This window comes from Sardina pilchardus, chromosome 15 (genome assembly GCF_963854185.1).
Source record: "Sardina pilchardus chromosome 15, fSarPil1.1, whole genome shotgun sequence".
NCBI classification, from domain to species: Eukaryota; Metazoa; Chordata; class Actinopteri; order Clupeiformes; family Clupeidae; genus Sardina; species Sardina pilchardus.
In genome coordinates, this window is record NC_085008.1 from 5,029,599 (window position 1) to 5,055,325 (window position 25,727).

A 25,727-nucleotide genomic window follows, 5' to 3' on the forward strand; every position below is an offset into this window, starting at 1 on the left:
TCTCTCTTTCTGTCATCCTCTGCAATCCCCACCGGTGGCTCTGTGTCCCAGGGATCCGTTTGCTTTCCTTATCGCTCGTCTCCTCACATGAGAGTCCTCTTCCTCGGCTCCAGCTCCTCTTTGTGGCATCACCATTGAGTCACTAGCAGTATGTAAACACTGGAGAGAGAGAGAGAGAGAGAGAGAGAAAGAGAGAAAGACAACGATGACAAGAAGGGCCCTGCAAGCAATACTGAGGGAGAAGACATGCAGGTTCATTCATTATAGATGAACAATTGAGGAGAGCCGGGAACGTTTTCCAGTTAGCAGAGCGAGGAAGACGCCGTTGGGTGTCTCTCTCCGAGTCCCCGAGTCCAGCGCTAGCTCAGAGGCTCTCCACTGGCCTATACTCGCTGGCCATCTGAGCCTCGTCTGAGGCCTCCACATGAGTGTAGTCTACAGAAAGGACGGCAGGACGTGTGTCATCGGCTGATCACGTGTCATGTGTGTCCTCTCGCCTTGGAACCAGGAGATGGGATTAGATGTTTGAATGCTAAATGTGCTCATTTCCATAAGCAACAGAGGACATGCTGTGACTCTATGTGGCTCAGACTATAGGGGATCATGGTCTGGCCACAGTTCTATTCTGTCTGCATATATGTAATTATTGGAGGAATAAATCTTCAACTCATTTTAAGCTCAAAGATATCTGTTCTAATTCAGTAAGAAAAACTGATGCTTTCAACAAAGCTTGGCGATAATTAACAGCAAATGCCATCTCTAAAGCGCAGACAATTAAAACTTCCTCATTTGACAACAAAAGGTAAAATCCTGACACAGCATTTGCAGACCAATGTCGGTAAACAACATTGAACGACTACAGAAGTGATCAAATGAACAGGTACATAGCCAACCTATTAAAATCTGATGAAACATTTGAGAACTTGGGGAAATTAATCCTATTCCCATCCTCACCAAATCCCTATGGTACATTTACTCTAAAAATATAGGCTATTTTTTATAGTGTTTCACTTTTGAAGACAGCCTATGTTCCTACATGACGTGCTTTAAAAGACGTGTCACTAGGGAGTGGCTCTATTTGAGAAACGAGGGGAAAAAAGCATTGCACCTCAGTTCAATTACAGCACATCAACAATACATCACATGATCAAAGACACCTCTGGCAATTGTTTCATTACATTCAGTGTCAAGTAGATTAAATCGAAATATCGCTGTTACCCTAAAGATAATTGAGACCTAAGTATTTGATGTCTCTACAATGTGGGACAAGAATCCTAAGCTGTCCTTGCTGCTATCACTATCAAAGGTTCTCATCAAGTAGTTGTGGAACTGTCCAAACGCTTTAGAACATTAATTTTGACAGTTCAATTACCTACAGAAGATGACTGCAGGTGCCTTTAATTATCCACGCGTTCCACAACACGCTCATTAGAATGTGACAAGACAGCTCGATCCTTGAGTTGAGCATGCAGAGATGTATTAAAGTGGACCAACATGTCGGAGCTGTTCTGGCAAAATGAGGAAAATGTGCATTTCAGCACATGCGTTAGTTACACTCGAAGTCATTTCTTGCACTGTCCTCAATCACAATCATGTTGAATCTCTATATCTGTCTGTTGTATGTAATCTAGTCATTTTAACCTCTATAAATAAATACCAAAAAAAATATCTATTCATACTCAATAAACATTCATACATTTCACTCATTAAAAGATGTGATGTTTACCTTCTGTAGTTTTTCCTAAGATATGTTCTGTAGGTAGCATACAGCACTCCATTGAGTATGAGAATATTTACCACTTTGTGCAGGTCAGTGGGAGAGTATTCAAGATGGCACAATATCTCTGAAAAAGCCTACAACCACTCTTGCAAAAGCTATATCTACACCTCTGGTTTTCATCAAAAGCCATGTCTGTACAATCAAGACAACTGTCATATGATAGGCCCATATTGACACTTCAATGCCCATACACAAAACTACACTCATAAACACAAATCAAAATAATGGCACATTAGTGTGCATCAGGAAAGTCATGAGGCAGATAGGCAGGAAGTCCCTCTGCCCACCCTATTCTCTCTTCCAGAACACTTCCCCCTTTCCCCCTCTCTCTCCCTCCCTCTTGATGAGATGGCCAGCACATCACATTCATTGCCTTTTATGAAGTAAATAAAGTGTATTTTTGGAGCCTACCCAGTGAGCGGACCAATCCAGTCTATTATATCTATACTTTTGTCCGGCACCTGGACTATTTCTGTGGATGTGCGCACCCCAACCAAACGCCAGCACATCACAGAGGACATGGCCAGTCGTGGGGGGTGTGGTTGACAGCCGCATCTGAATGGCAAGGTCACACCCTTTTCCCATTGTCCAATTAAGAGAGGATCGTGGCGAGCCGCACGTTATATTGAAATGACAATTTGCATATGGGCCCCGATATTAAAAGAGATCCGTTTTAGCCGGCAAGACAACAACAAACAGGGGGGGTTTAATATCACCGAATCACTCGCGGGGACTGACCTCGGCCTGCTCCGAGCGTGATTAGAGCTTCTTAATTAGGAAAGCCTCCACACACACGTTCCCTTGCTCAGCCTACATGCAGCCAGGAGTTAAGTCGCTGATTCAATATTTACCTGGCGCTGTTGCAGGCAGAAGTTGGGGGGGTGGGGGGATGGGTGGTTAGCAAGGGTGCGTGTGGTGGTGGTGGTGGCAGTGGGGAGTGGGGACAAATACCATAAAAAATTTCATAAAATTTGCTCTGCGCATGCAGGTGCAAACCAATTAACAAGCTGGCATTTAAAAGGACTTTTAATTAACATTTTGTCACAGATGAAATCAGATGTCTGAGGGCTTTATGCAAACAACCACCCACCCCCAGCATGAGTGATGAGTTATTAAGGTGTTTCTCCAGCGGCGGGGTGTCCAGGCCTCCCTCCCCTACCCCAGGCGCTCGCGTCTCTGTGGGATACGCAGGCTCCGCGAGGGAGGATCAGCAGGATCCGGCAGCTGGGTGGGGAAGCAAACAGAGCAAACACAAACAGATATTGAGATTTATTCTGCAACAGAAACAAGACGATTTCCAGCTGGGGATTGCGGTGATCGGGAGAAACCTTTGAGATGAACAACACAAGTGACTTCCCGTACCTCGAAATGTTGCGTTTTTGAAGTTTGTTGTAGTTTACAGCGTGGCTCAGTCTGATGGGGGGACAGGCTCTTGTGCGTTTCACCACCACGCGTGTATCATTAATGAGACGCCATGCAGATCTTATGTTAATTTTGAACAAAAGTATCTGACAATCCCACCAGTTAGACAGTTCCATCGGTTTAGTCTAACAGCGTTTCTCCACTCTTTCAACGAGTCTAACGCTGTTACCCAGTCATTTGCTCAACAACTGTCCATTAGTAAATCCTCTCCCCGGTAATGATCCAGGCGGTCTACTCCCTCCTCTCCAACGGGACCTTCTGTCTGGGCTCTTGATTGACCTCAGCTGACAGGAGGGGTCAGTTTCCCCAGCCGCCCCTGATTCCTCCCGAGTGGACCTCTTAGTGCCCCCCCAGCCGCCTTAACAGAGCCCTGAACACGGATGGGAAATCGCACCTGAGAGTGTTTCTCGGCAGGAGAGGACCTTGAGTGGATGTTTGCTTTCTTTCTCCCACTCTTTCTCACTGAAAGTGTTTTTTTTTCTTTTTTCATTTTCTTTTCTCCAGCATTTCCCTCGCTATCGGTATCCTCGGGGTGAGAGGTCAACTGTCACAGGAGCAGAGAGGGTGAGGGTCGCCCCCAGGGGCCCCGTTGCCTGCAGAAGTTGCTCTTGAAGGCGGGGAGCCTCTCCTCGGATCCCCAGCGCTGCCCCAAACCGCCCTGGGGCATGAATGCATCTCACTGTTTATGCTGGGGTGCTATCCCTGGTCCGCTATATAAATGACATCCTCTCTCTCTTTCGTTTTTCGCCTCTCTATCCCTCTTTCACCACCGCACTCTTCCTCTCTCCTCTTTTAGCCATGAGGAAAACCTTTTCAGTAGCGGTGTAGTAAAGACTGGCTCCCGGCCCACCAAGGTAAACCTGACTGTTTGGTTGCAGTTGTGAGCGCATGTTTCTTGTTCATGTTGCTTTTGTCCTATATGGCAAAATGAACAACATATCCCCCTGAGGCGATGAAATAACCCAACAACCTGTGCGCTAACATGTGTGGAGCACAAATATTACTTACATTATATTCACTAAAAAAACAGAGTTGTGTGAGTGTGTGTGTGTGTGTGTGTGTGTGTTTTGGGGGCGGGGGGGGGGGGTATCTAAGACATTCACAACCTCCAGTGTAACATTCTTAACCTCCAGTCCTTCAAAAAAAACCTCTGCTTTTCCTCCCCCCTCCACTGAACCCCATAACAGCAGACCATCTCATCTCATCTCCACATTTAGCTAAAGTACAGGAGCTCCGCCGAGGCCCGGCGTTAAATCAAGAGTGTGGGTTATGGGCTGCGGGTGGCGGCGCTGGGGCTTGCTGTTGTGCTCTCTCTGTTTGCTCAAAGCGGCCCACCCCGCGCGTTTTCTAAAGCGACGGACGGCGGAGAGAAAACATATTAGCAAAATTAAATGTCGATGGCTTCCAGGAGAGGCTGATTATGAGTGTCTCGGGCAAATTGGTGGTAATGAGCGGGGCGAGCGCGGCGGCCTGGGCCGGCGCATTAAAGCAGCGATCATGGCAGGGATTACCGGCCCTGATTAATCCTGTTAATGACACGCCGGCGCCGCTGGGAATAAGAGCAGGACCCAGATGTCGCAGGGGCTGCTGCGCCTCCACACACACACGCACACACTTTCTCTTTGTCACACACACACACACACACACACACACACACACACACACACACACACACACACACTTTCTCTCTGTCACACACACACACACACACCGACACACACGCTCTTCATTACAACACACACACACACACACACAGGATCACACTTATGCTCATATGCCACAATAACTGGGGTCTCATCCTCCTCTCTCTCTCTCCCTCTCCAGAGGTCCCCTCTCCTCTTTCCCATGTGGTCTTTCTTCTTCTCCCCTTTCCCCTCACTCACTCAGTCCCTGGGCACTTGTTCGTCTATTCCTCTCTCTCTCTCCCCCTCTTTCACACACTCTCTCTCATGCAAGGACACTACCTCAGTAGCCCTGCCACTTCAAATGCAAACGAGGACATTGTCGCCGCAGCAGACTACTAATGAGAACAGAGACAGAGAATGAGAGAAGTGACCAACCGAGAAAGAGAGAGAGAAGAGAAGAGAAGAGGGGGGAAGTGGAAAGAAAGAGAGGATGAATAAATTACAAAAAAAGGAAAAGAAAGAGCAGACCTGAACTGGATATAAGACATGGCAGCAGGGACCCTGATGTCCCCAATTAGAAGGGATGTCACCCGTGGTCTGCCAAGCTGTAATAAAGCCCTCACTCGGTATTCGCCATCACACGGTTCCAGCACTGTTAACATTCTAATGTCTCAGGCGTGCATGGGAACATTAATTACCTCGGCATTTGGACGACTCCCTGAATCTCCTTAACGCCTGCCACCGAATGGAAACCTGATCTCATGGGAGGCGAAGGCATCGTTACATTAAAAAATAATAAGTCATATTTACAGAACTAGCGAGCAGTCGTGCCCGTGATTCCGAGAGAGATTCACTTGTCTTTATTGACCATTAGGGTATGGCATTATGGAGAGGGAATCATTGGGTGAATTTTAACAAGGATAAGATCCATGGGATTGCTACTTTCATTCTCTGGATTCTTCTTTTCTTTTTTTCTTCATTCTTTATTCCTCACATATCAGCTCTCTGTCCCTCAGTTTTTTCTTCTGGTGTCTCACACAAGTAACACTGAGAGAGACCATGGTACATTTAGGTTTCATTACAGGTGGTTCAAATCTATGCAAATCCCCCCATTTGGATCTTAACAGGCACATCCAAAAATGTAAGGCAATCTCCCAAAAACCATTTTAGCCAGCATTAAAATTTATGGTCACTTGTAGAAAATTTAGCTGCGTTGAGAGGCATATCTGTGTCCGATCAAATCTTATCCACCGTGGCTCCCCACTCTCACTCCAAGTTGGTATGGGAAAGTCTTTCTCTCTCTCTCTCTCTCTCTCTCTCTCTCTCTCCTCTCTTTTCATTACCCTGCCGTTCTCTGGAGAAAATATCCTTTGGCCACAGTGGGCAAGATATTGCACAGAAATTTTAAGAAACAAAAACAGTCTATACTTTCTCCATTCTGAAATAATAACTTTAATGTCATGGCCAGTGTGTTGTCTTTCAGGACAACTGAACCAAAACAAAAGCGCAGACCCATTTTTTTTTTTTTTTTACGTATACACATGTACAGGTGAATGGAATGCTTCTCATGTAAACAACACCAGGTATGCATATGCATCTTATGTCCAGGTGTGTGTACTGTATGTGTGTCTGTACAGGGTCAGTGTACCATATGATTGGGAGCCAGCGATGAAGGTGGCAGATGATTTTCCTCTCCCTTTCTGCCGGAGAGAGGGAGGTTGAGGCGGCGCGTTGCGGTGCGTTGCACGGGGGAGGGCCAGAAGACCACGAGGCGCGAATCGCCACGGCCCCCTTTGCATTACAGCACTCAGCCATGCATTATTAACGCCGCCTGTGATCAAGGCAGGTGGACTGGCCCAGGAGAGAGATGCCTGCCTAATGAATAGCCCTCTCTCTCTCCCTCCACACCATCTCTCTCTCTCTCTCTCTCTCTCTTTCTCTCTCTGTCTCTCTTTCCATGCACACACATGCACCGGGCGCAAAGGGGCCTGGCAGCTGTTACCGCTCCAGCGCAAGGTGTTAGCTCCTGAGCCTTGGCGGGCCGGCACTAGCCACCCTATTTAATTTACAAAATCATCCGCACCGGCCTCCGTAATTGACACTGTTCATACAGTGTTGCCAGCCGGGCCTCTGTGGGTCACGCTTGCCTGCATTTTAAATTAAGAAAAAAGGGGGCCCGTGTTTGGAGGGTGCTCCCTGGATAATTGGTATGTGTGTGCAGGGGAGAGGGAGGGGTGTAGTCTTTGCTTTTTTTTAGTTTTTTTCCCTTCAAAAAATCCCCAGGAGCATTGTAAATGGCTTGAGTAAATAACGTACAAGGGATTTGAGTCTATTCTGCCATTCAGGTTTTTTTTTTTTTTTTTTGGTCAGCATGCAGAATTGAATGCTGTGAGATTAACGTCGACAGAAGTGGCAGCTCGGCCGTTGTGCCTGGTGGAGTACTGTTGCTCAGACGCAAGAAGAGGAAAAGGGAAAAGTACAAAAAAAAACAATAAAAATACCAAAGAGAAGCCGGGGGGGGGAAATGTCACCTTCGGGCCTCCGTGCGTTACATCTGCAACGGCGCCAGGATCGTCTCAAAATAGAGGCCCCCCTCTCGTCTCGTCTCGTCTCGTCTCGTCTCGGCAGACGTATGTTTGGCTGCCGGAGCGACTCCTGCTCCTTCTGCTGCTCCTGCTACTGCTCCTGCTGCTGCTGCTGCGGCGCTCCGGGATAAGTTGCCCATGCCGGTCGCAGGACCCAAGGTCTAGTCAAGCAGTGTCAAACACACCGCTGCTGGCGGTCATGGGAGCTCTTGCAGTCTATTAGGGCTGTTCCAGCAGCAGGCGGCAGGAGGGAGAGATATGCATTTTAGATGGCGCCACCGCTAAAACAGCCTGATCTCAAAACGTATTTAGTACAAATGTGTACGAAAACACAGTACACGTTAATTCGTAAAGCCGTTTACTAAAGTAGCCGAGCGGTCGGTTTTGAGGGGGATCGGTTTTTGTAATTTCCCAGCCCAGTGACGGGTGATGTTATCTTAACTTGGTAATTTCAGTGAGGCATTTAAATGATTCAAAGGCTATTTTCAAACAACATTTAGGCTACAAACCATCAGAACGGAACACAATTTAGTTGAGCAGCCTGATCTCACCAATAAAGGAGTAAAATGACACGCCGGTTTCTTAAATTGGCGTGTTATTTGACGCATTTCATGCTTTTGGCGTACAATGTCACGCTCTTAAGCGCCCACATAGCCTACTTCCAATGTATAGGGAAACAGCGTGTCTGTCCATTTACGCCAGGCAAAATGCTAGAACGTTTTAGGGATTTTCATGTGTCCAACGAAGCTTTCTCTCGAAACCTTTTAATGTTAGTGAACGGTTGAATGTCAGGGTGGGGTAAGCCCATCGGACATTTATTTGCATGTTTCATTTAATCAATAATAAACCTTTACTTGTGTAATTCCTGTACACCTGTCAATCTTGATGTGCCAACAATGACATTTTGATCGATTGCACATGTCTAGTGGCAAAATTCGTCATTCGCTCCAGCTGATTGCTGTCATGTGACACACGCAACCACAAGAAAACGGAAGCGAGACGAGCCATGTGGGGTAAGTTGTTAAGCGATGTAAATGTAGTAGCCTAAATAATAATGTTGTTGTTGTTGTTGTTTCGAAGAAATAAAGGCATACTTGTCTCCTGACCGACCAAAGCTCCTTGTTAATGCTGTAAAACGACTAGAATCACGCGAATTTAGTGCAATTTCTTATTACATGTCTTGAGTGTAAAAGGCGTGGGCATACATGATAATTAGCCAAATAAATCATTGTTCACGACACTTTATGGTTAAATGATCGAAATGAGTGCGATGGCGATATAATCCTACTTTTCCATTAGTTGACATGGTCTTTGACATTAAATTAAGCTGGTCAGTTTCATGTAATAAGCTGTATTTGTGAGTCTGGGTAATTCATGTGACCAAAAATGTTGTTAGGCTAACGTTTTTCTGGAAAAAAAAAGCAGGACAACATCATTCCCATCTCCAAAATATAGCATTTTTGCAGTATAGGCTACAATGCAGTTTTTAATGTCCAACGTGCTATGTATTTTCCTGCATAAGAACTACTCCTGCAAAACAGTGTTTACACTGGAAGTTGTGGAGTTGAGAAGCCTATTCTAGTATTTGAATGACAGTTTTACTCTTTTCTCACCTATACTAAATGTCTATGAATTGCAGTGATAAAATTGACAGGTGCAATGTTTTCTAGACATATCTTTGTCTTTTTTTGTTTTAATTTCATTATGTTTTCACAGATCCTTGCTCCTGATATCCTGAAGTATGGCTTGCATTTCATTATATGACTCCAACAGTACACTCACAGAAAGGAGAGTGGTGTCAAACTACAAGACCGCCAGCATGTAAACAAGGCCTTTGTTTGTCCTTGTTTGGCTACTCATTTGTCTACTTCCTGAAGAGGCTGAAGCATGCTGGCATTGACACCTCAGTCCTTGCTTCCATTAACAGTTGTGTTATGGAGCATATCGTCATATCATGGTCTACTGCAACGGCAATTGGCAGGTATTTTACATCACTTTTACATTACTTTTACTGTCATACCGTATTTAGAAAATAGTCATGATCCCCCATTCAAAAAAGAAAAACTTTACTTTGTTGATATCAAAACTTACACCTGGCTTGACATAGTTGGATTGGCGTTAGTGAAACGAGTTGCGCAAGGATGACCAGACAACACTATTCACTTTATCACTTATCTTAGATGTCTTAATTCTGCTTTTGTGAAACCCCTCTGCTGTTGTGGTCTGTTGTTGTTGTTGTTGTTCTGTGCTGTATGTGTTGTTGTTGTGTGCGCTGGTAGTAACGTTGTTGTGTGTTGTTTTGGTGGGCTGATGGTTGTTGTAGACTGTTTTTGAAAAAGAACACTAACTGTAGGCATATAAATGCTCTTGGATGGGGATATTTGTTGTTGTTGTGTGATCGTTGTTGTTTTTGTTGTTGTTGTTGTTGTGTGATTGTTGTTGTTCTGTGATCGTTGTTGTTGTGTGATCGTTGTTGTGTCATCATTGTTGCTGTTATGTGATCATTGTTGTTGTTGTTGTGTGATCCTTGGGCCTATTGCACAAAACTAGGATAAGGGATTAACCCGGGATATCTTGGTTATCCTGGCTCAATTTATCCGTGATCCAGTTGCACAAAAGCGGGATAGGGGGCAGCAGGATATGTTATGGTATAAGTTACCATGGCGATTTATTCTGTGGAGCTAGCCTGCTCCTGACCAGGCTAACATCCAAGATAAGTTGATTCTAATGGTAATTACATTATCTGATTGGTTCAGCTAGCTGTCATTCAAATGAGACCTCCACGTGATTTTTTTTAAAGAGCTGTAGATTCCATTTATATATTATTTGCTACATGCATTTACTCGCAAAACACAGCAGAATGTCTGCCTAATACCATATGGATGTCATTTAAATTATGGTGGCCTTATAATTAATAACATAGCCTACTCGTTGTTTGCTTCTTTTTTGACAGATGTTTGATGAATAGGCACTGTAGGCTAGTTGATTGGAAGTGGAGGGGACATTTTTCGAAGGTGTTTTCAACTAATTCGGCTTTTAAGACAAATTAAGATACTTTGTGCATCTTTGCGGTGGCAAAGCGCTTCCTTAATGACGTTGCGTGCCGAGACAAGGAAGCTCTCACATGTGGGTGCATACGTACATTTGCATTCAGTTGATCTGCCACACCTACTCCCGCTATGTAACAGAAATAATCATGATCCCCCATTCAAAAAAGTAAAACTTTACCTCGTTGTTAGTCTATATCAAAAGCGGATGTTCACTTTGTGTGCATGACGCTATTTTTCGCGTCTTTTTTATTCCAACCGCGATTATTTGGGGGAGAAACGAGAACGCGCACATACACCGAATAACTTACACCTGGCTTGATGAATCCGTGTCTGCTCATCCTGGATTGGTCTTTGTGCAACCAATTCAGCCGGTATGCTCTTGTTTAGGATTCAGTGATCGCGGCTCAGTAACTTATCCCGGATGTCTTAATTCTGCTTTTGTGCAACGGGCCCCTTGTTGTTGTGTGATTGTTGTTGTTGTGTGATCCTTGTTGTTGTGTGATTGTTGTTGTTGTTGTTTTTTGTGATTGTTGTTGTTGTGTGATTGTTGTTGTTGTTGTTGTGTGATCGTTGTTGTTGTTGTTGTGTGATTGTTGTTGTGTGATTGTTGTTGTTGTGTGATTGTTGTTGTTGATGTGTGATCATGTTGTTGTTGTTGTTGTGTGATCGTGTGATTGTTGTTGTTGTGTGATGTGTGATCGTTGTTGTTGTTGTGTGATAGTTGTTTGGTTGTGTGATAGTTGTTTGTCATCATTGTTGTTGTGTGATTGTTGTGTGAAAGTTTGGTTGTGTGATAGTTGTTTGTCATCATTGTTGTTGTGTGATCGTTGTTGTTGTTGTGTGATTGTTGTTATTGTGTGATCCTTGTTGTTGTGTGATTGTTGTTGTTTTGTGATTGTTGTTGTTATTGTTGTTGTGTGATCGTTGTTGTTGTTGTTGTGTGATTGCTGTTGTTGTGTGATCGTTGTTGTTGTGCGATCGTTTTTGTTGATGTGTGATCGTGTTGTTGTTGTTGTGTGATTGTGTGATTGTTGTTGTTGTGTGATGTGTGATTGTTGTTGTTGTTGTTGTTGTGTGATAGTTGTTTGGTTGTGTGATAGTTGTTTGTCATCATTGTTGTTGTGTGATCATCGTTGTTGTTGTGTGATCGTTGTTGTTGTTGTTGTGTGATTGTTGTTGTGTGATTGTTGTTGTTGTGTGATCATTGTTGTTGTGTGATCGTTGTTGTTGTTGTGTGATCGTTGCTGTAGTAGTGCTTCAGTGACGGTCTTTTCATGTTCTGTGTGTTTTGTTTCCCTCTGTTTGCAGGCAGTGTGCTGTGAGGACTGCTGCCCTGATTCATACAGAAGAAGTTCCAAGCCCGCAAGTAAGTTCACTCACTTATTAGCGAGGTTAACGAGGTATGTTGCGCTCAAAGCCAGGATATGCTGTGACACGAAAGTGGCTCTGTTTAGCGTTGCGATATCACCATGGTATCTTATGCTCACAACTAAACCTGGTCATAGTTTATATACAATTCTGCAAAATATTTACACTTAACACGCATTCACCGCATGGGCTATTTTTTGACAGCACTGTTCCCCATTCTTATTTATCACAGTGGTATTTCCCCGCACTGTGATCTGACTGTTTTACTCCTCATAGGAGTTCATTATCATGACTTGTTCGAAATGGGCAAAATATACAGCTCTCGCTCGTGGATTCTCCATGTTGTAAAGGTGATTGAACTGTCGCTAAATTCCCCGGACAACGGACAACTGGTGCGGACAACCTGTGGGGTATCCTACGAAGCAAGTTAGACAAATCTAGGTTATCTAGACATATCGAGGCTGCACAAAGCCTTAACTCGGGTATTAAGTTAAGTGATCCTACGACAGCGGTATGTGATAAATTTGTCAAACTAGGCTTTCAGCTCAGATCTGTGCGCGTTCTTGTGGTTGGGGTGATTTTGACCAATCGGGAAACACGGAGACGCACAAGACAGCCTAGGTTTAAAAACGATTACTTCCGCATTTATGAGCGGTAGCGAAATCTAGGGTGGTCTTTTTTAGTGTCTAACCTATAACATCAAAAAATCGATGGTCATCAGATATTGTACGGTATGCATGTCCATGGTAGCGATTCGGTATCTGCATGCGCAACATAGTTAAAAGCGGCTTCGAGTTTCAAAATGTTTGAAGAGGCGGAGCTGCTCCAGTAGATTCTCACACGTGAGATGACTTCGTTTTTCAAGATAATTGATTGGTCAGTAGTCAGTAGGATTAGTCAGAGGGCGGTGATTTTTCACGATTTGAGTTATAAGTTAGCACATAACCTGCTCCCGACCAGGTTTGGTTGCGAGCATAAGATACCATGGTGATACAGTGACGCTAAAACAAATCCACTTTCGTATGACAGCATACCCTGGCTTTGAGCGCAACATGCCTCGCCAAGCCACTAATCGAGCTTCGTAGGACACCCCACAGGTTTGACAAATTCAACCCGTCAGTGAGCTTTGTGATACCACTCATCTCTGATTGCGACTTTTGTATTTGTCGATCCAGGTTATGTTCAGCGAGATTCATAGTATACCCCACTGGTAGAGACACACATACATACACTCATACACGTAGAATCGCATATAGCATTATATTATGCGTGCATGTATTTGTGTCTGTAGCTGTTTAGTTTATCCCCTCCTTTCATGTGTTTATGTAGTGGGCTCCATCAACTGTCCAGGGTGAAGTCGGTCTGTACTGATTGCACTACCTTCTACTTGATGATGTCTGGTAGCCGTGGCTACTGCCCTCAACCTGGTGTAAGTGTTTGTGTGTTTTGAATGTAATTTTTTTGTTCCATAGTGAGGGCTGTAGGGTATGTTATTGAGCATGCTCTAATTTGTTTGTCATATATGTGCTATTTAATGCATTACTCCAGAAAGTAATCATGATCATTACAGTTACTTAAATAGTCCTCTTTATTAGAAGATTTTAAAAGCAAGTTTCTTTGAAAACAGAACAAAGTACACATCTGCATTACTTCTAAAGCCCAATTCACACCAAAGAAGAGTTGCAGCGGTGTGAATTAGAGGTTGCATGGAGTTGCAAGCTGTTGCAAGCCGTCTCAAAGCATTCAACATGTTTAGTTGCAGTTGCAAGGTTTTAGAACTTCACCGCTCGGCTCGGCTTGGCTCGTCGCGAATCTTTGGTCTAAACCCTGCTTAACTATTGCACCTGACTTGTAGGCTGCTAGTGTGGGTTTGCTTTTATTTGTCACACAAAACTGAGTAGTTTGCATTGATTATATTCATGGACAGGGTCAATTGTAATATATGCATTTTCTCTTTTACAGACACTTGACACTTGACATTTACTGCCAAAAGGTACCATCAGAGCACCTCTCTGCAGGACATCTATACCAGAAGAGTACAGAGGCCCAAAATATTTCAAAAGACATTTCACACCCTGACCATGGACTGTTTAAACCACTGAGGTCAAGCAGACGTCTCTGTTCCCACATGGCTAGAACAGACTGAGAAGGAGTTTCTTTCCTGAAGCCATCTGCATCCCGATCACACATAACTCTTTAAACTACATTATATAGACTTGCCATACTGCACTTACACACACTGCTCTGTTTACCACCTGAAAAGATTGTTGGTGCAATGTCTCAGGTTTTGTTCAAATCATGTCTACTGTATATCAAGGATGGTTCCCAAAATCAACGCCTGTTCGCCAGGCTCATTTTCTGCAAGGCCCTTGATTTGGGGAAAAGTGTGAAAACCAGTGACATTAAGGGTATGAACTTCTTTTTGTACACATTTACATACTATGGGTTATTAATGTTGTGCCAATATTTTAGCTCTCCATATATAATGTTGACACAAAAATATGTTTACAAGGCCCATAGTATCACCAGTTTTGCACCGTGTTCCTTATCTAGGGCCTCATATAAAATTAATGGGTATGCACTACAAACAACGGTCCAGTCATACTGAGAACATGTCTGTCTTTCATCTTCCACCAAGTTTGGACAAGCTAGGAACAATATTTTTTAAATATATCAATGCCTAAAGATGGCCTCCAAGATAAGGAATTTCTGAGAGTGAAAATGATACAAAATCAAGGGTTAAAAGGGGTATGGAATTATAAAATTGAGCAAAAATATTTTACAGGTCTTGGTTTTGGGACTTAAAGGTAGTCAAGAGCAAAATCTGAGACGGTGCAGCAACTGTTTTCCTGGATTTTATCTGACTTCAAACAGAATGACCACCCTTCCCTATCGTTAAATTACATGTATTTCTAAATCCTTCTTTCTTTATCCTGTACACCTCTGCACAGGCAAGTTGAGAAGCTGAATGCCAGTTCTCTATGTATTTTACAATGATATCTCTGTATCTGACAATTCCTTGAATCCTTGACAGAAGGCTCAATTTTGTATTGTGATATTTTGTGATGTCTACAGAAATAAAAAATACTTGTTACCGACTTGTGTTGTTTTTCATTTTTTTACATCATTTTGGCATCATTTGCAACTCATGGACATGTACACATTGGGTTGGCATTTCTAAGTATAGTGTTGTAGACTGATTCAATTTGGCATGTAACATCCTTGGATAACAAAATATGTGTGTGGAATGGAATCGTCAACCCTCACATATTCACAGACTATAGTACTCCCTTCAAATCCTTTTTTTCCATCTTTAGCTCCGCCTCCTGGAAACACAGAAGTAGCTAAGCCTCAAATGTGACAAACTATTTTGTTTTTACCCCCTTATCCAGCAAGCCCACAGCATGGCAAAGCGTAGTGTTATAGTGACGCCCCCTGGCAACCATCCCTATTACCCTAGCAACGCCCTAGCAACCACCTTTTCAACGTCAACGTAGCAACCAGCATAGCAGCCAACATGATTACCACCATAGCAGGAACCAGCATAGCAACCGCATTATTTTGCACAGCAACCACCATACGTAGCGTAGCAACGCCCTAGCAATCATCTCAATGACCCTAGCAATGTCCTAGCAACCATCTTAACTACCCTAGCAACAACCTAGCAACCAGCTCTACAATGTCAACCTAGCAACCACTAAAGCAACCAACATGATTACCTAGCAACCACCATAGCAACCACTTTATTTATGCATTTTGGCCTATTGGATGTTGCGTTAATGCAGATAACTTTTGATCTGTGTGCCTGATTTTCAAAAATAAGGTACTGTTGCGACCCTTTTGGTGATCTCCACCTGATGAAGCCCACTCTTGCAATTCCTCAGATACCATTCTAGTTGATTATAACTGGTGTAACCTTATCAAGGCCTGTCTAACTATGCAAATCAAGGACATCTATACCTAGGGTTGGTATTTGTAACTTGTATACCCCTTAGACTGATTAAATTTGGCATGTGACATCTGTATATGACACTAAATATGAGTGTGTGATAAAATCACACATCACATATTCACAGACTCTATAGCGCCCCCTAGAAATCCAATATTTCCTATATTTGGCTCCGCCTCCTGGCAACACACAAGCCACTAGCTGTCTCAAATTTGACATACTAGTTTGTTATCATCCCCTGTACCAAAATATGTGCCACATGCTGGCACTATCTTGAGTTAACTGGTGTAATCCTATCAAGGCCTGTCTGACCTATGCAAATTATGACCATCTACACCTAGGGTTAGAATTTCTAACTTACATACCTCATAGACAGACTAAATTTGGCATGTGACATCTATGTATGACATAAAATATATGAGTGAAGTAAAACCACACCTCACATATTCACAGACTCTATAGCGCCCCCTAGAAATCTAGATTTTCCAATCTTTGGCTCCGCCTCCTGTCAACACACAAGCAGCTGGAGGTCTCAAATTTGACTAACAAGTTTGTTATCACTCCCTGAATCAAAATATGTGCCACATGTCAACATTTCATGAAACAATGAGTGTGACACTTACTTAGGCCTATCTGGCCAATATGGGTGTCTGAATTGTAGTTTCTGAGTATGTCCAGAGCATCAAACTTGCCAAGGCAGGTAAGGTCAGTGAAATTGGGTTTATTTCAACACAGCATACCTCTGTGTATCATAATCAATCAAAATATGGATGTTTTAATGGTTTGGGTATGATTTAAGAACTTTTGTGTATCAACTTATGTGAAAAATATGCTCTCCAACGTCAATTTCTAAAGCTGTCTTGTGGATCAGAATTCCCACAGCATATAAGATGAGTGAAATTGGGTTCATTTCAGTACAACACACCTCTGTGTATCATAATCAGTCAAAATATGGATGTTTTAATGGTTTGGGTATGATTTAAGAACTTTTGTGTATCAACTTATGTGACAAATATGCTCTCTGAACATCAGTTTCTGAAGATGTCTTCTGGATCAAAATTCCCACTGCGCATAAGATCTGTGAAATTCAGTTTATTTCAGTACAGCACACCTCTGTGTATCATAATCAATCAAAATATGGATGTTTTAATGGTTTGGGTATGATTTAAGAACTTCTGTGTATCGACTTATGTGAAAAATATGCTCTCTGAACATCAGTTTCTGAAGATGCCTTCTGGATCAAAATTCCCACTGCACATAAGATCAGTGAAATTGGGTTTATTTCAGTACAGCACACCTCTGTGTATCATAATCAATTAAAAAAAGGATGTTTTAATGGTTTGGGTATGATTTAAGAACTTTTGTGTATCGACTTATGTGAAAAATAAGCTCTCTGAACATCAGTTTCTGAAGATGTCTTGTGGATCAAAATTCCCACTGCACATAAGATCAGTGAAATTGGGTTTATTTCAGTACAGCATACCTCTGTGTATCATAAACAGTCAAAATATGGATGTTTTAATGGTTTGGGTATGATTTAAGAACTTTTATTTATACACGTATGTCAAAAATATGCCCTCTAAACATTCGTTTTTGAGGATGTGTTGTGGATCAAAATTCCCAGTGTTTAAGATCAGTGAAATTGGGTGTATTTCAGTACAGCACACCTCTGTGTATCATAAACAGTCAAAATATGGATGTTTTAATGGTTTGAGTATGATTTAAAAACTTTTATTTATCAACGTATGTCAAAAATATGCCCTCTAAACATCAGTTTCTGAAGATGGTTCATCAACTTGTGTTGCATGCAAAACTGTCTGAAAACTCAACCGAATAGCTGTCTAGATGGTACTTTTTAAGGCAGTCACGTATGTCAAAACTGACCGGCAAATCATGTTTATTTATCACAAAACATGTGAAATGAGAAACAGGCACAAAATGGGTGTTATGAGGTGGTTGGTTCGATTCATCAACTTGTGCGCATGCAAAACTGTCTGACGATATAGCCAGAGTGCAGTCTATATGAACATAACTGTAACCCTAAGGTGCAATCAAGGCCTGCCTGTCTATGCAAATCATGAACATGTATGTTTACTAAGACATAGCCTACAGCATTCAGATGAACTTGTGTATCTTTTACAACATGTACACATTGGTCCGAACAGCTCTGGATCGAGCATAGTTGACGGTGCAATTCCAGACCGTACTTCCCGACCTGAAATGTTGTGGGAAGGGCTAAGTTTGGCTGGCACCCAGGTGAAATGAATGTAAGAATAAAAACTGAAATGACAAATGAATTAAATTAATGCCTTTATTTTAATTGCATTGCAGTATAAGTAAATTGTAGAGACACTCAAGTAAGGTGCATATATTTATACAGTATATATGAAACATAAAAGCACAACTTCCCACTCTGATTTCATGTATTCATTGTTATCCTTCTTTATAATCTGCCGCTGCTGCTGATGGCGTTTATAGTGCTGGTGGTGCTGCTCCTGCTGCTGCTGCTGCTTCTGTTGTTGGTGCTGCTCCTGCTGCTGCTGCCTCAACAAACAGCTGATCATTGACATGACTCCTTAGGCCACCAAGGCAGCCTGTATTCCTCAGCATATTTGGGCCTTGATAAACCCTGAATTAGTGTTGAGGTAGAAAGGTGTTAAAGTGTAATCAGACACAGTAGTCTGCATCATTTCTTTACATTTCATTTCTTTACATCTAAAGACAAACATACCACTTGACATGTGTCTATTTATGTAGAGGTTAACCAGCTCGGTCATCCGCTCCTCTGTCCAAAAGGCTTCAAGATGGTTTGGACCTAAATAAACGGTAACAGAAAAAATGCCATTACCATTCTGTTTGTGTCAATATAATTTCTATCATAACTCAGGGCCATACTAAAATAACTGTTTTCTGAAAGCTTGTCAGTTATAGATGTGATTTAACATACATTAGAACATATCCCACCTTCCTGCAACCTTTGGACAACATAAATCTATACATCATTCTATTCTGCATACTGGCGAACGAGGTACACATATGATACGATTTGAGGTCCAACTCAAAGGCAGAGCAATTTCACCTAACCAAACCATATATTTTCTGAAAGCTTGTCAGTTATAGATGTGATTTAACATACATTACAAAATATCCCACCTTCCTGCAACCTTTGCACAACATAAATCTATACATGACTCTATTCTGCATACTGACGAACGAGGTACACATATGATACGATTTGAGGTCCAACTCAAAGGCAGAGCAATTTCACCTAACCAAACCATATATTTTCTGAAAGCTTGTCAGTTATAGATGTGATTTAACATACATTAGAACATATCCCACCTTCCTGCAACCTTTGCACAACATAAATCTATACATGACTCTATTCTGCATACTGACGAACGAGGTACACATATGATACGATTTGAGGTCCAACTCAAAGGCAGAGCAATTTCACCTAACCAAACCATATATTTTCTGAAAGCTTGTCAGTTATAGATGTGATTTAACATACATTAGAACATATCCCACCTTCCTGCAACCTTTGCACAACATAAATCTATACATGACTCTATTCTGCATACTGACGAACGAGGTACACATATGATACGATTTGAGGTCCAACTCAAAGGCAGAGCAATTTCACCTAACCAAACCATATATTTTCTGAAAGCTTGTCAGTTATAGATGTGATTTAACATACATTACAACATATCCCACCTTCCTGCAACCTTTGCACAACATAAATCTATACATGACTCTATTCTGCATACTGAGGAACGAGGTACACATATGATACGATTTGAGGTCCAACTCAAAGGCAGAGCAATTTCACCTAACCAAACCATATATTTTCTGAAAGCTTGTCAGTTATAGATGTGATTTAACATACATTAGAACATATCCCACCTTCCTGCAACCTTTGCACAACATAAATCTATACATGACTCTATTCTGCATACTGACGAACGAGGTGCACATATGATACGATTTGAGGTCCACCTCAAAGGCAGAGCAATTTCACCTAACCAAACCATACATTTTCTGAAAGCTTGTCAGTTATAGATGTGATTTAACATACATTACAACATATCCTACCTTCCTGCAACCTTTGCACAACATAAATCTATACATGACTCTATTCAGCATATTGACGAACGAGGTACACATATGATACGATTTGAGGTCCACCTCAAAGGCAGAGCAATTTCACCTAACCAAACCATATATTTTCTGAAAGCTTGTCAGTTATAGATGTGATTTAACATTCATTAGAAAATATCCCACCTTCCTGCAACCTTTGCACAACATAAATCTATACATGACTCTATTCTGCATACTGACGAACGAGGTACACATATGATACGATTTGAGGTCCAACTCAAAGGCAGAGCAATTTCACCTAACCAAACCATATATTTTCTGAAAGCTTGTCAGTTATAGATGTGATTTAACATACATTACAACATATCCCACCTTCCTGCAACCTTTGCACAACATAAATCTATACATGACTCTATTCTGCATACTGACGAACGAGGTACACATATGATACGATTTGAGGTCCAACTCAAAGGCAGAGCAATTTCACCTAACCAAACCATATATTTTCTGAAAGCTTGTCAGTTATAGATGTGATTTAACATACATTACAACATATCCCACCTTCCTGCAACCTTTGGACAACATAAATCTATACATCATTCTATTCTGCATACTGGCGAACGAGGTACACATATGATACGATTTGAGGTCCACCTCAAAGGCAGAGCAATTTCACCTAACCAAACCATATATTTTCTGAAAGCTTGTCAGTTATAGATGTGATTTAACATACATTACAACATATCCCACCTTCCTGCAACCTTTGCACAACATAAATCTATACATGACTCTATTCTGCATACTGACGAACGAGGTGCACATATGATACGATTTGAGGTCCAACTCAAAGGCAGAGCAATTTCACCTAACCAGACCATATATTTTCTGAAAGCTTGTCAGTTATAGATGTGATTTAACATACATTACAACATATCCTACCTTCCTGCAACCTTTGCACAACATAAATCTATACATGACTCTATTCTGCATACTGAGGAACGAGGTACACATATGATACGATTTGAGGTCCAACTCAAAGGCAGAGCAATTTCACCTAACCAAACCATATATTTTCTGAAAGCTTGTCAGTTATAGATGTGATTTAACATACATTAGAACATATCCCACCTTCCTGCAACCTTTGCACAACATAAATCTATACATGACTCTATTCTGCATACTGACGAACGAGGTACACATATGATACGATTTGAGGTCCAACTCAAAGGCAGAGCAATTTCACCTAACCAAACCATATATTTTCTGAAAGCTTGTCAGTTATAGATGTGATTTAACATACATTACAACATATCCCACCTTCCTGCAACCTTTGCACAACATAAATCTATACATGACTCTATTCTGCATACTGAGGAACGAGGTACACATATGATACGATTTGAGGTCCAACTCAAAGGCAGAGCAATTTCACCTAACCAAACCATATATTTTCTGAAAGCTTGTCAGTTATAGATGTGATTTAACATACATTAGAACATATCCCACCTTCCTGCAACCTTTGCACAACATAAATCTATACATGACTCTATTCTGCATACTGACGAACGAGGTGCACATATGATACGATTTGAGGTCCAACTCAAAGGCAGAGCAATTTCACCTAACCAAACCATATATTTTCTGAAAGCTTGTCAGTTATAGATGTGATTTAACATACATTAGAACATATCCCACCTTCCTGCAACCTTTGCACAACATAAATCTATACATGACTCTATTCTGCATACTGACGAACGAGGTACACATATGATACGATTTGAGGTCCAACTCAAAGGCAGAGCAATTTCACCTAACCAAACCATATATTTTCTGAAAGCTTGTCAGTTATAGATGTGATTTAACATACATTACAACATATCCCACCTTCCTGCAACCTTTGGACAACATAAATCTATACATCATTCTATTCTGCATACTGGCGAACGAGGTACACATATGATACGATTTGAGGTCCACCTCAAAGGCAGAGCAATTTCACCTAACCAAACCATATATTTTCTGAAAGCTTGTCAGTTATAGATGTGATTTAACATACATTACAACATATCCCACCTTCCTGCAACCTTTGCACAACATAAATCTATACATGACTCTATTCTGCATACTGACGAACGAGGTGCACATATGATACGATTTGAGGTCCAACTCAAAGGCAGAGCAATTTCACCTAACCAGACCATATATTTTCTGAAAGCTTGTCAGTTATAGATGTGATTTAACATACATTACAACATATCCTACCTTCCTGCAACCTTTGCACAACATAAATCTATACATGACTCTATTCTGCATACTGAGGAACGAGGTACACATATGATACGATTTGAGGTCCAACTCAAAGGCAGAGCAATTTCACCTAACCAAACCATATATTTTCTGAAAGCTTGTCAGTTATAGATGTGATTTAACATACATTAGAACATATCCCACCTTCCTGCAACCTTTGCACAACATAAATCTATACATGACTCTATTCTGCATACTGACGAACGAGGTACACATATGATACGATTTGAGGTCCAACTCAAAGGCAGAGCAATTTCACCTAACCAAACCATATATTTTCTGAAAGCTTGTCAGTTATAGATGTGATTTAACATACATTAGAACATATCCCACCTTCCTGCAACCTTTGCACAACATAAATCTATACATGACTCTATTCTGCATACTGACGAACGAGGTACACATATGATACGATTTGAGGTCCAACTCAAAGGCAGAGCAATTTCACCTAACCAAACCATATATTTTCTGAAAGCTTGTCAGTTATAGATGTGATTTAACATACATTAGAACATATCCCACCTTCCTGCAACCTTTGCACAACATAAATCTATACATGACTCTATTCTGCATACTGACGAACGAGGTACACATATGATACGATTTGAGGTCCAACTCAAAGGCAGAGCAATTTCACCTAACCAAACCATATATTTTCTGAAAGCTTGTCAGTTATAGATGTGATTTAACATACATTAGAACATATCCCACCTTCCTGCAACCTTTGCACAACATAAATCTATACATGACTCTATTCTGCATACTGACGAACGAGGTGCACATATGATACGATTTGAGGTCCAACTCAAAGGCAGAGCAATTTCACCTAACCAAACCATATATTTTCTGAAAGCTTGTCAGTTATAGATGTGATTTAACATACATTACAACATATCCCACCTTCCTGCAACCTTTGCACAACATAAATCTATACATGACTCTATTCTGCATACTGAGGAACGAGGTACACATATGATACGATTTGAGGTCCAACTCAAAGGCAGAGCAATTTCACCTAACCAAACCATATATTTTCTGAAAGCTTGTCAGTTATAGATGTGATTTAACATACATTACAACATATCCCACCTTCCTGCAACCTTTGGACAACATAAATCTATACATCATTCTATTCTGCATACTGGCGAACGAGGTACACATATGATACGATTTGAGGTCCACCTCAAAGGCAGAGCAATTTCACCTAACCAAACCATATATTTTCTGAAAGCTTGTCAGTTATAGATGTGATTTAACATACATTAGAACATATCCCACCTTCCTGCAACCTTTGCACAACATAAATCTATACATGACTCTATTCTGCATACTGACGAACGAGGTACACATATGATACGATTTGAGGTCCAACTCAAAGGCAAAGCCATTTCACCTAACCAAACCATATATTTTCTGAAAGCTTGTCAGTTATAAATGTGATTTAACATACATTAGAACATATCCCACCTTCCTGAAACCTTTGGACAAAATAAATCTATACATGACTCTATTCTGCATATTGACGAACGAGGTACACATATGATACGATTTGAGGTCCAACTCAAAGGCAGAGCAATTTCACCTAACCAAACCATATATTTTCTGAAAGCTTGTCAGTTATAGATGTGATTTAACATACATTAGAACATATCCCACCTTCCTGCAACCTTTGGACAACATAAATCTATACATGGTTCTATTTTGTATATTTGTTGAAAGGCAAAGCAAATTCACAGAAAATGTATGGCTCAGGAAGGACATGCCGTAATTCCTATGAATTGACATCTAGGGGCTATAGGCTTTCAGAAAATATATGGTATAGGTGGTCAATTCAGCTGACCCTTAATAGTATAGGCCAAAATGTATCAACTGTACAGTAGGTTTCCCAATCTACAATATGGGCCTATATTTAGTGTAGCAACAACCATATGTACCATAGCCAAACCACAGTAAAGGTTAGGTAAAAGTGATGCAAAATACCTACCAATTGTCTTCCGTATCCACCTGCTGCAGTAGACCATGATGTGAGGATGCGCTCCATAACACAGCTGTTAATGGAAGCAAGAACTGAGGTGTCGAGGCTAGCATGCTCCTCTTCAGGAAGTAGACAAATGAGTAGCCAAACAAGGACAAACAAGGGTTTGTTGCTAGTTATCTTGTAGTATGACACTGCTCTCCTTTCTGTGAGTGTTCTGTTGGAGTCATACAGGACAGTATCATCAGGATATCAGGAGCAAGAATCTGTGAAAACATGATGAAATGAAAACAAAAAAGACATAAAGATTTGTCTAGAAAACATTGCAGGACCATAATCCTTAAACAACACATCAGGACACCTTCCTTTCCTTTTTTATTTTCATCACTACTGCAATTCATAGACATTGTATAGGTGAGACAAGGGTAAAACTGCTGTGGGTATTTATTCAAATACTGCAGTAGCCTATTGTAGTTCTTATGCAGGAAAATAATACAGTACCGGTAGGCTACTTTGGACATTAAAAGCTGCATTGTACTATTTGGTATGCTGAAGAAATGCACTATTTAAAAATAATAATAATAATAAAAAAACATTATTTAAAAACAAAATCAAAACAACAACAACATTATTACATGTTTACCCCACATGGCTTGCTCTCACTCTATGATGCATTTCCGTTTTTTGTGTGTGGCTGTCACATGACAGCAACCCACTGATCTATAAAATATACAAACATAAAGTGTTCTTTAAGTGATCAGTGCAGTAACCCATCACCCTCTTATATTCTTCTTCCTTTCCCGAGCGTTCGCCGCCTAATCTGCAGTTTAGATTCGATTGCACATGCCTGTCTGATAACTTTATCATTATCACTCGCTTTATGTATGGCAACATTGAATAAACGACGTGGTATATAATTTTGTATTGTCAATATAGCTCAATAACATACCACATGCAATTAAAATGGCCATAATGGCCATATCAATGCAAGATGTATGCGAAAATGACATATGTTTCTTATTGCAAGCTAGCATTAGCTGTTATTATTAGGGTATAACATTCTAGCTGGCTATCGACAAGATCACAGAGAAAAGCATATAGATGTGCAGCCGTAGCCAACTAGCCTACTTGTCACAATATAATATAAGAGCTGAGATGTTCATACACATTATTACCACGCAAATCTTGTCTGCTGTCACATGCAAGATGCAACCAACTCACCTTGCTGTCGTTTTCTTTTCGGACTTCGTTTCAATCCTTAGCTGCTCGGATATTTTCGTTTTGATTCGGCTGTTAACGTGTGGCAGCTGGGATGCGTTGTTCTCCATGGCCAAACAGCGTACAGTAAGACGCTAAAAGCCTTAAATGTGTAAAATGCATAAAATGCATGGTAAAAAATGGCACGCAAATAGCGTAAGTGGCGTACAATCTTACGCCAAGCCGTGAGATCACGTGACACCTCGCTGTGCTAACAATGTGCTAACAAATCTGACGGAGAAACACCTTCGCAATCATAAACTAGGATAACTCATGACTCATGCTTTCATTTAAGACGAGAAAAC

At 41.3% G+C, this 25,727-nt stretch overlaps 2 long non-coding RNA genes across 3 annotated transcripts; one reads left to right on the top strand and one right to left on the bottom strand.

Moving 5' to 3' along the window:
* Positions 1–7,752: 7,752 nt before the first annotated feature.
* On the top strand, positions 7,753–14,928 carry LOC134102704 (uncharacterized). Its single transcript, XR_009941542.1, has 5 exons — positions 7,753–8,425; positions 9,129–9,393; positions 11,771–11,828; positions 13,160–13,259; positions 13,793–14,928. It is a non-coding gene; the product is annotated as an uncharacterized LOC134102704 (long non-coding RNA).
* A 3,091-nt stretch (positions 14,929–18,019) lies between these two features.
* Positions 18,020–25,521, bottom strand: LOC134102547 (uncharacterized). Of its 2 annotated transcripts, XR_009941521.1 has the most exons (5): positions 25,387–25,521; positions 24,809–24,885; positions 24,175–24,431; positions 18,511–18,594; positions 18,020–18,408 (listed from the first exon to the last, which is right to left on the bottom strand). It is a non-coding gene; the product is annotated as an uncharacterized LOC134102547 (long non-coding RNA). The 2 variants fall into 2 exon arrangements; XR_009941520.1 differs by lacking the exon at positions 24,809–24,885.
* Positions 25,522–25,727: the final 206 nt, after the last annotated feature.